Raw genomic sequence first — 16,359 nt, 5'->3', positions numbered from 1 at the left:
GATGACAAAGGACTGAGAGAGGAGGAGAGAGCAGAGAGGCTTTTAAGGGCTGAATTCAAACTTCAGTGAGCCTCTGCCCCTCCCCCACTCCTTTCTCTCCCTCTGTCCATCTGTAGAAACTCCCACTCCTCCCACACTCCTCCCTCTCTCACTCTTCTCCCTCACTCTGTCCATCTGTAACAATCTCTCACTCCTCTCTCACTCCTTTATCACTCTGTTCTTCTATAACTATCTCTCACACCTTTCTAATTCCATGAATCTGTAGCAATCTATCACTCCCCTGCACATTAATACATTGACACAGAAACAGGCAGGAACATTACACACCTTTCCTGAAGATTACAGAGCACTAAACGTCCTCAGTCTAAAACACAGACCACAGGGGGACCTGGCACAATTGTTCAATCACCTCAAGGGCATTGACAGTCAACCCAGTGGACTTCTTCACGATCAACAGTGAAACACCCCAAAGGACACAGGAGGATTTGCAACTTGTAAGTGTAATTCTGAGAACAGGGGGCACTTCTTTACACAACGAGTGGTGGGAGTGTGGAACAAGCCGCCCAGCCATGTTTTGGAAGCTGATTTCAGGAAAGGGCTGGAAAAGATCCCAGATCAATTAGCTACTAGATATTGATTGAGCTGGATGAGTTGGATGGCATCCTCCTTTTTTTAGGTCTAATGATCAGGCTTTAGCAATTAAAATAGATCTCTGCCTGTGGTCATTTTAGGTCAGCTAAAGCTGTTGCACTGAACACTCACAAAGGCACCAAAGTGGCTGTTTTGAAGGAACAAGCAGAAAGGAATAAAAAAACTGATGTTGTTACACTGCCTCGCCAACCAGAGGGATGCTCATGTCCTCTGAAGAGAGGGGAGACAGAGCCCCCTGCAGGAGAACTGAGGTATATTACTCACTACTGACTGCCACTAGTGCACATTTACAGTGCCTTGCGAAAGTATTCGGCCCCCTTGAACTTTTCAACCTTTTGCCACATTTCAGGCTTCAAACATAAAGATATAAATTTTTTATTTTATGTGAAGAATCACCAACAAGTGGGACACAATTGTGAAGTGGAACGAAATCTATTGGATTTTTGAAACTTTTTTAACTAATAAAAAAATGAAAAGTGGGGCGTGCAAAATTATTCGGCCCCCTTGCGTTAATACTTTGTAGAGCCACCTTTTGCTGCGATTACAGCTGCAAGTCGCTTGGGGTATGTCTCTATCAGTTTTGCACATCGAGAGACTGAAATTCTTGCCCATTCTTCCTTGCAAAACAGCTCGAGCTCAGTGAGGTTGGATGGAGAGCGTTTGTGAACAGCAGTTTTCAGCTCTTTCCACAGATTCTCGATTGGATTCAGGTCTGGACTTTGACTTGGCCATTCAAACACCTGGATACGTTTATTTGTGAACCATTCCTTTGTAGATTTTGCTGTATGCTTGGGATCATTGTCTTGTTGGAAGATAAATCTCCGTCCCAGTTTCAGGTCTTTTGCAGACTCCAACAGGTTTTCATCCAGAATGGTCCTGTATTTGGCTGCATCCATCTTCCCCTCAATTTTAACCATCTTCCCTGTCCCTGCTGAAGAAAAGCAGGCCCAAACCATGATGCTGCCGCCACCATGTTTGACAGTGGGGATGGTGTGTTGAGGGTGATGAGCTGTGTTGCTTTTACGCCAAACATATCGTTTTGCATTGTGGCCAAAAAATTCGATTTTGGTTTCATCTGACCAGAGCACCTTCTTCCACATGTTTGGGGTGTCTCCCAGGTGGCTTGTGGCAAACTTTAGACGAGACTTTTTATGGATATCTTTGAAAAATGGCTTTCTTCTTGCCACTCTTCCATAAAGGCCAGATTTGTGCAGTGTAAGACTGATTGTTGTCCTATGGACAGACTCTCCCACCTCAGCTGTAGTTCTCTGCAGTTCATCCAGAGTGATCATGGGCCTCTTGGCTGCATCTCTGATCAGTCTTCTCCTTGTCTGAGCTGAAAGTTTAGAGGGACGGCCAGGTCTTGGTAGATTTGCAGTGGTCTGATACTCCTTCCATTTCAAGATGATAGCTTGCACAGTGCTCCTTGGGATGTTTGAAGCTTGGGAAATCTTTTTGTATCCAAATCCGGCTTTAAACTTCTCCACAACAGTATTACGGACCAGCCTGGTGTGTTCCTTGGTCTTCATGATGCTCTCTGCGCTTTCAACAGAACCTTGAGACTATCACAGAGCAGGTGCATTTATACAGAGACTTGATTACACACAGGTGGATTCTATTTATCACCATCAGTCATTTAGGACAACATTGGATCATTCAGAGATCCTCGCTGAACTTCTGGAGTGAGTTTGCTGCACTGAAAGTAAAGGGGCCGAATAATTTTGCACGCCCCACTTTTCATTTTTTTATTAGTTAAAAAAGTTTCAAAAATCCAATAGATTTCGTTCCACTTCACAATTGTGTCCCACTTGTTGGTGATTCTTCACATAAAATAAAAAATTTATATCTTTATGTTTGAAGCCTGAAATGTGGCAAAAGGTTGAAAAGTTCAAGGGGGCCGAATACTTTCGCAAGGCACTGTATGTCTGGATCACACCCCACAGCTACAATGCAATGTCACTTTCATTATGCTGTATTACACTGTACTGTACCAACCTGCAATCTCACAGTGTAACTGTACTGTACAACATTGTTTTGTACTACACTGTATTGTACTGCACTCTCACTGTCACTGTACTGTTCTACACTGGTACTGTACTACAATTGTACCAACCTGCAATCTCACAGTGTAACTGTACTGTACAACATTGTTCTGTACTGCACTGTACTGAACTGCAATCTCACTGTCACTGTACTGTTCTACACTGGTACTGTACTGTACCAACCTGCAATCTAACAGTGTAACTGTACTGTACAACATTGTTCTGTACTACACTGTACTACACTGTACTGAACTGCAATCTCACTGTCACTGTACTGTTCTACACTGGTACTGTACCAACCTGCAGTACAGTGTAACTGTACTGTACATCATTGTTCTGCACTACACTGTACTGAACTGCAATCTAACTGTCACTGTACTGTTCTACACTGGTACTGTACCAACCTGCAATCTCACAGTGTAACTGTACTGTACATCATTGTTCTGCACTACACTGTACTGAACTGCAATCTAACTGTCACTGTACTGTTCTACACTGGTACTGTATCAACCTGCAATCTCACAGTGTAACTGTACATCATTGTTCTGCACTACACTGTACTGAACTGCAATCTCACTGTCACTGTACTGTTCTACACTGGTACTGTACCAACCTGCAATCTCACAGTGTAACTGTACTGTACAACATTGTTCTGTACTACAATTACACTGTGTCATTGTACTGTTCTACACTGGCATAGTACTGTATTACACTATACTGTACTACAATCTCACTGTGTCACTGTGCTATATTGTCACTATACTGTACTACAATCTCACTGCATCACCATACTGTACTAGAATCTGCATCACTGTACTGTACTACAATACTGTACTCCACTGTATTGTACTGCACTATAATCTCACTGCGTCACTGTATTGTACTGCACTGTATCGTACTGTACTATAATCTCACTGCATCACTGTACTGTACCACATTGTATTGTACTGTACTACAATCTCACTGTGTTACTGTACTATATTGTTATTATACTGTACTACAATCTCACTGTGTCACTGTGCTGTACTACACTGTACTTTACTTTACTACAATCTCACTGTGCTATATTGTCACTATACTGTACTTCAATCTCACTGTGTCACTGTACTGTACTACACTGTATGGTACTGTACTACAATCTCACCGTGTCACTGTACTGTACTGCACACATTTGCGGCCAGAGAGTGTGACAGGCCACACAGTGTGGGAGGGACTTGTCATTGTGGAGGTTTAGTGTTCACAGTTCCTCCTGCAGTGTCCTGGCAGACGCAGTCTCTGAATTCTGCTGCAGCCAAGTGGCTGTTAGACGCTGACAGATCCAGTCACCATGCTGACAATGAACACATTTTTTAAATTCATTTGTATCAGGCTGATACTGGGGAATCTATGTATTTAATCTATTTGGACAAGTTCTATAAACCTCCTTCTCTTCTGTGTCAACTCAGTCTGTCCTCAGTTTGTCTGTCCTCAGTGTCTGTCTTCATTCTGTCTTCAGTCCAGTCTGTCCTCAGCCTGTCCTTAGTGTCTGTCTTCAGTCTGTCCTCAGTTTATCTGTCCTCAGTGTCTGTCTTCAGTCCAGTCTGTCCTCAGCCTGTCCTTAGTGTCTGTCTTTAGTCTGTCCTCAGTCCAGTCTGTCTTCAGGCCAGTCTGTCCTCAGCCTGTCCTCCCTGTCTGTCTTCAGTCTGTCTTCAGTCCAGGCTGTCCTCAGCCTGTCCTCAGTGTCTGTCTTCAGTCTGTCTTCAGTCCAGTCTGTCCTCAGCCTGTCCTTAGTGTCTGTCTTTAGTCTGTCCTCAGTCCAGTCTGTCTTCAGTCCAGGCTGTCCTCAGTGTCTGTCTTCAGTCTGTCTTCAGTCCAGTCTGTCCTCAGCCTGTCCTCAGTGTCTGTCTTCAGTCTGTCTTCAGTCCAGTCTGTCCTCAGCCTGTCCTTAGTGTCTGTCTTTAGTCTGTCCTCAGTCCAGTCTGTCTTCAGTCCAGGCTGTCCTCAGTGTCTGTCTTCAGTCTGTCTTCAGTCCAGTCTGTCCTCAGCCTGTCCTCAGTGTCTGTCTTCAGTCTGTCTTCAGTCCAGTCTGTCCTCAGCCTGTCCTCAGTGTCTGTCTTCAGTCTGTCTTCAGTCCAGGCTGTCCTCAGTGTCTGTCTTCAGTCTGTCTTCAGTCCAGTCTGTCCTCAGCCTGTCCTCACTGTCTGTCTTCAGTCTGTCTTCAGTCCAGGCTGTCCTCAGTAAGTCTGCTCTCAGTCTGAATTAACCCCAGTGGGACTGGAGGTGACCTGAGAGACAGTGGAACAGGACTCGGAGCTGAGCTGTGGAAGGGGGGGGGGGGTGGAATCCCCGTTGCCACAGCGACGCAGTGTTTGTTAGACCGAGGGTGAGTCACAGGGTGTGAGTCAGAGTCAAGGGAAATTCACACCACACACTCGCGCACGCACACACTCCTCTGTTCCAGCATAGACACACACTACACTGCACCACACACACGTAACTCACAGGTGCACTGCGAATACACAGGAAATTTTCAGGTACTCTATCAGAGGAAGGTCAGGGCTGCATACTCAGCTCTGTGACTCCCTTCACACTGAGTTCAGGTATTGTATCGGAGGAGAGGCAGGGCTGTGTGTGTGTGATTCCTGTCACACTGAGCTCAGATACTATATCACAGGAGAGTCAGGGCTGTGTACCCAGCTCTGTGTCTCCCGTCACACTGAACTTAGGTACTGTATTGGAGGAGAGCCTGGGCTGCTTGTTCAGCTCTGTGTCTCCTTACACACTAAGTCCTGAAAGGAGTCAGCTCAGGGCCTGTGCCAGTAAACCAGAAGAAATTTTCTGGCACATTGCGGCTTCATCCGACAGCCAGACTGGAAAGAGTCTCACCACAAAGAGAGGGGGTGACAAATATGTGAATAGGATATCCTTTTTTGTGTAGATTTCCTAGAACCTTATCCACTTGCTTTTTCACAAAATACCAAAGGAGTGCTATAAAATAAAATACTAAAATCAAGAGTATTAACTGCACAGTCACAGGCTCTGGACTCTTCTAGTCCCTGTGGAGTCCAGGACACTGACACAGCCCAGTCACAGGGCTCTGGACTCTTCTAGTCCCTGTGGAGTCCAGGACACTGACACAGCCCAGTCACAGGGCTCTGGACTCTTCTAGTCCCTGTGGAGTCCAGGACACTGACACAGCCCAGTCACAGGCTCTGGACTCTTCTAGTCCCTGTGGAGTCCAGGACACTGACACAGCCCAGTCACAGGGCTCTGGACTCTTCTAGTCCCTGTGGAGTCCAGGACACTGACACAGCCCAGTCACAGGCTCTGGACTCTTCTAGTCCCTGTGGAGTCCAGGACACTGACACAGCCCAGTCACAGGGCTCTGGGCTCTTCTAGTCCCTGTGGAGTCCAGGACACTGACACGGCCCAGTCACAGGCTCTAGACTCTCCTAGTCCCTGTGGAGTCCAGGACACTGACACAGCCCAGTCACAGGGCTCTGGACTCTTCTAGTCCCTGTGGAGTCCAGGACACTGACACGGCCCAGTCACAGGGCTCTGGACTCTTCTAGTCCCTGTGGAGTCCAGGACACCGACACAGCCCAGTCACAGGGCTCTGGACTCTTCTAGTCCCTGTGGAGTCCAGGACACTGACACAGCCCAGTACAGGGCTCTGGACTCTTCTAGTCCCTGTGGAGTCCAGGACACTGACACAGCCCAGTCACAGGGCTCTGGACTCTTCTAGTCCCTGTCGAGTCCAGGACACTGACACAGCCCAGTCACATGCTCTAGACTCTTCTAGTCCCTGTGGAGTCCAGGACACTGACACAGCCCAGTCACAGGGCTCTGGACTCTTCTAGTCCCTGTGGAGTCCAGGACACTGACACAGCCCAGTCACAGGGCTCTGGACTCTTCTAGTCCCTGTCGAGTCCAGGACACTGACACAGCCCAGTCACATGCTCTAGACTCTTCTAGTCCCTGTGGAGTCCAGGACACTGACACAGCCCAGTCACAGGGCTCTGGACTCTTCTAGTCCCTGTCGAGTCCAGGACACTGACACAGCCCAGTCACAGGGCTCTGGACTCTTCTAGTCCCTGTGGAGTCCAGTACACTGACACAGCCCAGTCACAGGGCTCTGGACTCTTCTAGTCCCTGTGGAGTCCAGGACACTGACACAGCCCAGTCACATGCTCTAGACTCTTCTAGTCCCTGTGGAGTCCAGGACACTGACACAGCCCAGTCACAGGGCTCTGGACTCTTCTAGTCCCTGTGGAGTCCAGGACACTGACACAGCCCAGTCACAGGGCTCTGGACTCTTCTAGTACCTACTGTATAAGAGAACAAAAGGGAGGTGTAGAGAGCTTGAGAAAGACAGAAGAGCAGGAGAGAGAGCGAGAAAGGAGAGCTGGAGAAGGCTGGAGTAGGAGAGAGTAGGGAAGGAAGAGAGAGCGTGAGGGAGGGACAGCCGCAGTGACGTGCTGCGGTTCGTTACACTTCTCATCTGACACAGAGACACCATGCGGCCACACTGTTTATACTGTATTCATTGTCACCATGGAAACAGTCGCTGACAGTGCAGGAACAGCAGAGTGAGGAGGAAGCTGTGACACACAGCCTGGTGACTGGACACTACAGTACATTAGATAGATAGATAATACTTTATTAATCCCGTAGGGAAATTGATTTGTTAACACTGCACTGAGAGAGAGGGGTTCATACAGACACACTGACTGACTGGACACTACAGTACATTAACACTGCACTGAGAGAGAGGGGTTCATACAGACACACTGACTGACTGGACACTACAGTACATTAACACTGCACTGAGAGAGAGGGGTTCATAGAGACACACTGACTGGACACTACAGTACATTAACACTGCACTGAGAGAGAGGGGTTCATACAGACACACTGACTGGACACTACAGTACATTAACACTGCACTGAGAGAGAGGGGTTCATACAGACACACTGACTGGACACTACAGTACATTAACACTGCACTGAGAGAGAGGGGTTCATACAGACACACTGACTGGACACTACAGTACATTAACACTGCACTGAGAGAGAGGGGTTCATACAGACACACTGACTGACTGGACACTACAGTACATTAACACTGCACTGAGAGAGAGGGGTTCATACAGACACACTGACTGACTGGACACTACAGTACATTAACACTGCACTGAGAGAGAGGGGTTCATACAGACACACTGACTGACTGGACACTACAGTACATTAACACTGCACTGAGTGAGAGGGGTTCATACAGACACACTGACTGGACACTACAGTACATTAACACTGCACTGAGAGAAAGAGGTTAATACAGACACACTGACTGGACACTACAGTACATTAACACTGCACTGAGAGAGAGGGGTTCATACAGACACACTGACTGACTGGACACTCCAGTACATTAACACTGCACTGAGAGAGAGGGGTTCATACAGACACACTGACTGACTGGACACTACAGTACATTAACACTACAGAGACTTTGGTATTCCACGCTAAAGGAAGACCCATTTCCTGTTTGAAATGCTTGTATAATTAGATCCTTGTTGCTATGACAACCAAACTACTTCTTTTTTTTTAGCTTTCCCAGTCTGGCAGTGAGATCAGAGTTTAAAATCGGAGCCTTCTGACTCAGTGTCTGAGATACACACACACGCACACACATACACACACACACCTCACTCTCTCAGCGCCACCTCAGACACACCCAGTAATAAAGCTACAGCCCTGCTGTTCTCCATGTGTGTGTCCATAAAGACAAGTCTCTCACTGTGTGTGTGTGTGTCCATAAAGACAAGTCTCTCACTGTGTGTGCGTGTACATAAAGACAACTCTCTCACTGTGTGTGTCCATAAAGACATAACTCTTACTGTGTGTGTATACATAAAGACATAACTCTTACTGTGTGTGAGTACATAAAGACATAACTCTTACTGTGTGTGTGTACATAAAGACAAGTCTCTCACTGTGTGTGTGTCCATAAAGACATGACTCTCACTGTGTGTGTCCATAAAGACATGACTCTCACTGTGTGTGTGTCCATAAAGACATGACTCTCACTGTACTTGTGTATTAGTAAAAGACATGTCTCTTACTGTTTGTCAGTAAAGACATGTCTGTCACTGTGTTTGTGTATTAGTAAAGATATGTCTCTTACTGTGAGAGTCCATAAAGACAAGTCTCTCATTGCAGTGTCTCTCTCACTGTTATCTCACTGTGTGTGTCTCTCACACCAGTGAAAGACCAGTGAGTTGGCACTGTACTTAAAGACATCTCTGTAGTAAAAATGATAGAATCAATGGCTGTCTGCATTCTGCACACACACAAACACCCCCCCCCAGACACACACACACACAAATACAACCTTTACATAATCTTCTCTTCTGGGGACGTGTGCATCTGTGTTTGTCAGAGTGTGTTTGTATCTCCGTCCCTCTCAGCTGTAAGCGTGTCTGTGTGTGTGTGTGTTGCTAGGCGACAGCGGTGCAGGGGTGGGCGTGTGCACGAGGAATGTGTGACGTGGGCTGTGGGCTCCGGAGAGGGAAGGGGGTGGGGTCTGAGTCTGAGGGCCGTCTGCCATAAACCTCCTAACACAGGAGCCAGACAATAGTTCCAAGTGACAGAATCCAGGGAGAGATCTTGTGAAGATACAGAGGAGCTGGGCTGAGAGTCTCTCCAGTTACTCTACAGGTCTGAGGATGATGATGATGGAGTGTTAATGTGAAGATACAGGGGAGCTGGGCTGAGAGTCTCTACAGTTACTCTACAGGTCTGAGGATGATGATGATGGAGTGTTAATGTGAAGATACAGGGGAGCTGGGCTGAGAGTCTCTACAGTTACTCTACAGGTCTGAGGATGATGATGATGGAGTGTTAATGTGAAGATACAGGGGAGCTGGGCTGAGAGTCTCTACAGTTACTCTACAGTTCTGATGATGATGATGATGGAGTGTTAATGTGAAGATACAGGGGAGCTGGGCTGAGTGTCTCTACAGTTACTCTACAGGTCTGAGGGTGATGATGATGATGGAGTGTTGCCATGCTTTTCTTCCTCACACCAAGCCTTCCACCTCTGTAACTCTGTGCTCTGTGTTCACTGTCCAGGAGAGTTTGTGAGTGACCAGTCACCTTGCTGACTGATGTCATCTGAAGTAGCTGCTCTTTCAAACCAGGACTCTTCCGTTGCAGGACTGGCTGGTATCGACTCTCTGCAGTAAGAGGCCCAGGAGTCGATTCCTCTTGCGCCTGTACTGCGTGCAGTGTGGCCGTCGGGTCCGCCCCCTCCCCACCACATGGCGCCTATCGTAGGGGGAGGAACCAGAGGCTGACGTTTCGTATAAGGATTTCCCTTCCCCAGGCGCTGAGCTCAGCTCTCACACACCGCTGGCTGGCGCACACATGGTAGCAGAGAGAAACAGAGCTCACTCTGCTCCACCGCTGGACAGCCAGAGAGCAGACTGACCCAGGGTGAGGGCACCACTGATGGACAGCCAGAGAGCGGACTGACCCAGGGTGAGGGCACCACCGCAGGACAGTCAGAGAGCGGACTGACCCAGGGTGAGGGCACCACCGCTGGACAGCCAGAGAGCGGACTGACCCAGGCTGAGGGCACCACCACTGGACATAGGAATGTGGACTGTTCTACACAACATCTGTACAACCAGACAGCGGACTGGCTTTAGGGCTCCAACTCTGCTGTCAGGTAAGTTACTGACTTGTGATGCAGGTACTGTATACAGATAAGTTAGTGATGTATTAAACAGGTATACAGGTGAATTAGATTTCTAAGATTTATTAACCTCCTGTTCTTTTTGTGTTTAAGTCTTATGAGAGAACCGATGCAAATTGATCCAAGAGCAGAAATCCACACCAATGTGCAAGCTCGCACAAGGAATCGCAGAACAGTTACAGATTTACACAGGGGTTTCTCCAGCATTGTAGGTTTGCACAGGGATTGGGCGCACATGGCTCAGGCATTGCACGTTTGCACAGGGAGTCTGCACTTTTCAGTTTATTGTTGATTTTATACTTTTTGGAGAACGCCAATCACAGGCCAGTTAAGGTTGTGTGTGAAGTGTGTGTAGTGTGTGATGTGTGTATATTCTGTGTAGTGTGTGTGATGTGTGCAGTATGTGTGTGATGTGTGTATATTCTGTGTAGTGTGTGTGATGTTTGCAGTCTGTGTGTGATGTGTGTATATTCTGTGTAGTGTGTGTGATGTGTGCAGTCTGTGTGTGATGTGTGTATATTCTGTGTACTGTGTGTGATGTGTGCAGTCTGTGTGTGATGTGTGTATTGTGAGTGAAGTGGGAGAGAGCGTGACCATGCTGAAGTGTGTGTATTCTGTATGTAGTGTGTATATTCCATGAAGTGTGTATTCCATGTGTACAGTGTGTGTATTTTGTGTCCTTCTCAGTACAACTCCTTCCTGTCGGCCTGCCAGTCTTCATTGAGACAAACACAAGGGCAGAGTTAAGGCCCAGAGACAATTCTGTTTCTCTCCTCACTCAGGAGACACTGCAGTCCCGACTCCCTGTGTCCTCACTCGGGAGACACTGCAGTCCCGACTCCCTGTGTCCTCACTCGGGAGACACCGCAGTCCCGACTCCCTGTGTCCTCACTCGGGAGACACCACAGTCCCGACTCCCTGTGTCCTCACTCGGGAGACACCGCAGTCCCGACTCCCTGCATGTCCTCACTCAGACAAGACTCTGTAGGCCTGGGACTCCTTGTCTCCCTGTTCAGCACAGCCCCAGTCACCCATCCTCTTCACCCAGCTGCGGCCCAGGACCAGGGAGCAGCTTTCACTCTCGTCCCTAGGCTGCCTGTGTCTTTGTTTGACCCTGAGCTCAGGAAAACCCCTGGCTTCCACGGGGCCTAGTGCTTCCTCATCCGGTGCGACTCAGCCTCTGACGTGGAACATGTGAGACCAGTTTGTTCCTCTACTGCAGATCTGTGCCTCTGCTACAGGTGTCCACCATCTCCTGCGTTTCCATCCAGCTGACTGCTGACTGCTGAGGTCAGACCAACAGGACACATCTGCCCTCATCCTCCGTGCCAGCCCTCTGTCAGTGGTTTTTACATCTGCGTGTCGCTCCGTTTATTTTTAACCTCTCGATGACTGGGGCAGGAGCATGGCCAGGCTGCACCCGGGGCTCATGCAGAAAGCCCCTCTGTGTCACGGCTCTGAGGAAATGACATCCTGTTCCCCCGAATAACTTGCTTACCAAAGTATGGTACAGTGTGAAGGCCAGCCCGACCAGCCACGCGAGAGCTCAGTAATTAGGGGATCTGTTAACGATGCTGCCCGGAAGCTGACTCTCCGGTGTGGAGCTCCGCTCTGACGGGCTCTGGCGTTCACACCCCGCGCCGCAAGATCTGCCCCTTGTGTCCCGGGTGTGCGCGCTGCAGAGACGTCGCAGGACGTCCCGTGCTGCTGCCCCCCCTGCTCCCTCAGCCCTTGAGGGGAGCCGCTCAGTGGGCCGGCCCCTTCAAGGAAGTCCCGCCTCTGTCCCCCCCATGACGTCCTGCCCGCGTGTCACCACCCCCGAGGAAGTCACCCCAGCGGCTCTTCCAGCTCTGCCCCGCGGGTCCTCCCTCACAGCTGATGCTGAGGAACGGTTCCTAGTTCAGAACCGGCTTCTCCTCCCCTCCAGGCCAGAACTCCCAGCTCAGCCAGGCTGGGAGACCTCCAGGGTATACCAGTGGTGTGGGTGGGCCTGGCGCTGCGCCCCCCGGATCAGAATTCCCACCCCGATGTCTGAGGATGGTGACTGGGGACGCTGGTGTGCCGGGTGGCGGGGCTGTGACAGGACGGACAGCTGAGGGACGCGCCTCTTCACTGACTCACTCGGGATCGGCTCTCTCTCCGGTCACACAGTTGGGAAAAAAAAGCCACCGACCCGAAATAACAGCCTTCTCACGCACTGCAGGGTGGGGGAGGGGCTCGGGCCGCTGCAGGCAGAGGGACAGAGTGAAAGGGAGGGAGGAAGAGAGATACAGCAGCTCTGAAGTTCTCAGGCCATCATGTGCTGAACCACACGAATCAAACAGCCCACATCCTGTTCCACAGCCTGACTGAACTGAGCCCAGGGAATACAGCACTGTCCAGGAGCTCACAGCTCTAGAGCCGCTGCACTGCACTGCACTCTACAGCTCCTCTACAGGTCTGAGGATGATGATGATGGGGTGTTACTGTGAAGATACAGAGGAGCTGGACTGAGTGTCTCTACAGTTACTCTACAGGTCTGAGGATGATGATGATGGGGTGTTAATGTGAAGATACAGAGCAGCTGGACTGAGTGTCTCTACAGTTACTCTACAGGTCTGAGGATGATGATGATGGACTGTTACTGTGAAGATACAGAGGAGCTGGACTGAGAGTCTCTACAGTTACTCTACAGGTCTGAGGATGATGATGATGGGGTGTTACTGTGAAGATACAGAGGAGCTGGGCTGAGAGTCTCTCCAGTTACTCTACAGGTCTGAGGATGATGATGATGGGGTGTTAATGTGAAGATACAGAGGAGCTGGACTGAGTGTCTCTACAGTTACTCTACAGGTCTGAGGATGATGATGATGGAGTGTTAATGTGAAGATACAGAGGAGCTGGACTGAGTGTCTCTACAGTTACTCTACAGGTCTGAGGATGATGATGATGTCTGTCTGAGTTGGATTAGCCTGCTGATTTTCAGGAGAGTTCAATTCTGAGTCACTAGTCTTCTGTTCAGTGTCATGCCCTCTGAGGCAGTTTTGATGTTAACAGCAAATGTTTGTTTTCCAAACACTACAAACTTACTAATAAACTAATTAAACATTGTAGTCAAATGATGGCAATTAGAACCCAGAGCAGCTGTAATGAGAAAGTGCCTGTCTCTCTTTCTGTGAGCCTGTGTGTCTGTCCCTCTGTGTCTCTGTCTCTGAGCCTGTTTCTCTCTGTCAGTGAGTCTGTATCTCTCTTTCTGCAGTCTGTTTCTGTCTGAGAGTCTGTTACTCTGCAGTGTGCTGACTGTGTGTGGGGAGTGAGAGATGGGGTGTCTGTGTGCTGACTCTGTGTGTGGGGAGTGAGAGATGGGGTGTCTGTGTACTGACTGTGTGTGGGGAGTGAGAGATGGGGTGTCTGTGTGCTGACTCTGTGTGTGGGGAGTGAGAGATGGGGTGTCTGTGTGCTGACTCTGTGTGTGGGGAGTGAGAGATGGGGTGTCTGTGTGCTGACTCTGTGTGTGGGGAGTGAGAGATGGGGCGTCTGTGTGCTGAGTCTGGACTTTCTCATTACAGAGAGAAGCACATGGAGTCGTCTGAGAGCTGTGTTTGAACCGGAAGCACGGGGGGGTGAGAGATGCAGGAAGAGAGCTGAGTGAGTTAAAGAAGTGAACGTGCAATGTTGTGTACAAGGCCTGTAGAGAGAGGCTGACACTTTACCAGACCTGCAGAGACACTGGAAATGCTGGAACGCTCCACAGCACCTGGGAGGATCAAACGTGATGCTGTTGGCAATTGGAATTCCTGGCAGAGTGATTTTGGAACAATCATGAATCACATTGCCAGGGATTTCCAATAGCTGATGAGCTACAGACAGCTGGGAGCAAAATGGAATTGACGTACTGACATATCAAGACACACCTGACTGGACTGGAGACACTGCTGTCCCTCTCCTCTCACACTCCCCCTGAATTCACACTATGACACACACCTGACTAGACTGGAGACACTGCTGTCCCTCTCCTCTCACACTCCCCCTGAATTCACACACTGACACACACCTGACTGGACTGGAGACACTGCTAGAGACACTGCTGTCCCTCTCACAGGGGACACTCTCCCTGAATTCACACACTGACACACAACTGACTGGACAGGAGACACTGCTGTCCCTCTCGTCTCACACTCCCCCTGAATTCACACACTGACACACACCTGACTGGACTGGAGACACTGCTGTCCCTCTCCTCTCACACTCCCCCTGAATTCACACACTGACACACACCTGACTGGACTGGAGACACTGCTGTCCCTCTCGTCTCACACTCCCCCTGAATTCACACACTGACACACACCTGACTGGACTGGAGACACTGCTGTCCCTCTCCTCTCACACTCAGCCACTAATAATTGATTACTGGAACAGAATGGACTCTCTCAGGCTCTGGAGCAGTAGGACTTACTCCACCTGTGAACACTGTATGTCTTTCCCATGTTCACAGTGGTTAAGTTCTGCTGCTTAGATCTCCCATTCTGCATGACTGACAAACAGCACAGACTGGAGTCAATCCTGGTATCTCTTGTCTGAAGAGTCAACTCTATTTTCGTAAGAAAAATATTTTTTCCTCCCGTGTTTAATGCCCATATCTGAATTTGCGTGTCCCTCCTCAATGCCTGTCTCTCAGTATGTCTGTCCCTCAGTGGGCCTCGCTGTCCCTCAGTGGGCCTGTCTGTCCCTCATTGTGTCTGTCTGTCTCTCAGTGGGTCTCACTGTCCCTCAGTGGGCCTGTCTGTCTCTCAGTGGGCCTGTCTCCTGGGCCTGCTGTGCTGAATATCAGTGCTCTCAGTCTAGCTGGCTCAGTTCAGCAGGAACAGGAGCCCTGTCTGCCGAGGAAGAGAGAGGGGAGAGGAGAGGAACTCAGCAGCCCTGCAGCCTGGACTAGTGCAGCAGATGCGCAGACAGCACAGTCACAGAGAGCCAGGACTACTGCTCTGCCTTGACGTTCTAATACGATGATTTTAACAACTGCAATTTCCAAACTGTTCGCTGCTTTAATTACAATAAAAATTTAGTTGGACAGAAATTAGACATGTGTCTTGAGTTGTTTTGCTTTAAGGAATTCTGGGAAACCAGAGCATCATGTAACACCTCCTTTCATCCCCTCTGTCTCTCTCTCCTCTGTCTCTCTGTCTCTCTCCCCTCTGTCTCTCTAGCCCTGCCTGCACTGGCAGGGATTTTCACCCATGATTCAGTGCTCTTTGCTGGTGATGGTCCTAACTTCCTAAACTCGCTCCACGTCAGCAGGAGTGACAGCACCAGCAGTACCAGCGACGATATGACAAAGCCTGAGTGGGCAGGGGCGGGTCAGGCTGAGATGCAAGACCACTGTGAATGATTGTCGTGAAGACAAATGTGGAGCACAATTCTGCAGTGACGGATGACATCATGAATGCGAATGAGGTCACAAAAATCCACGCAGAACCCCCAACACACACGTGCACACACACACACAACCTGTGCTTCAGGGAAAAACGGGATCACAGGGAATTCGCTGCCTCAGACAGTGGTGGATGCCGATAATGGATGCAGATTGCCACAGGACCGTCTGTGTGTGTACGCCACACACAGAGACCATGTGATAGTGCCCCCTGGTGTCAATCCTGGGCCCTGCATGTAGTATGCCATTGGCATGTTGCCACCGCGACACAGGCTCAGATTCAACTACTTGCACATGGGGTCCAGTGTCTCGAACCCGAGCTCCTGCTCACACACACACTCACACCAGACCAGGCTGTCAGTGGTGTCTGTGGGGTCCAGTGTCTCGAACCCGAGCTCCTGCTCACACACACTCACACCAGACCAGACTGTGTGTCTGTGGGGACCAGTGTCTCGAGCCCGAGCTCCTGCTCACACACACTCACACCAGACCAGGCTGTCAGTGGTGTCAGTGGGGTC

General features: G+C 49.5%; 1 long non-coding RNA gene across 1 annotated transcript; it reads left to right on the top strand.

The window, feature by feature from the left end:
* Positions 1–9,346: 9,346 nt before the first annotated feature.
* Positions 9,347–15,490, top strand: LOC138241812 (uncharacterized). The gene is made up of 2 exons (XR_011191078.1): positions 9,347–10,404; positions 13,980–15,490. It is a non-coding gene; the product is annotated as an uncharacterized lncRNA (long non-coding RNA).
* The last annotated feature ends 869 nt before the right edge of the window (positions 15,491–16,359 follow it).

Source organism: Lepisosteus oculatus, chromosome 11 (assembly GCF_040954835.1).
Source record: "Lepisosteus oculatus isolate fLepOcu1 chromosome 11, fLepOcu1.hap2, whole genome shotgun sequence".
NCBI classification, from domain to species: Eukaryota; Metazoa; Chordata; class Actinopteri; order Semionotiformes; family Lepisosteidae; genus Lepisosteus; species Lepisosteus oculatus.
This window is presented reverse-complemented; position numbering and strand designations above follow the sequence as displayed.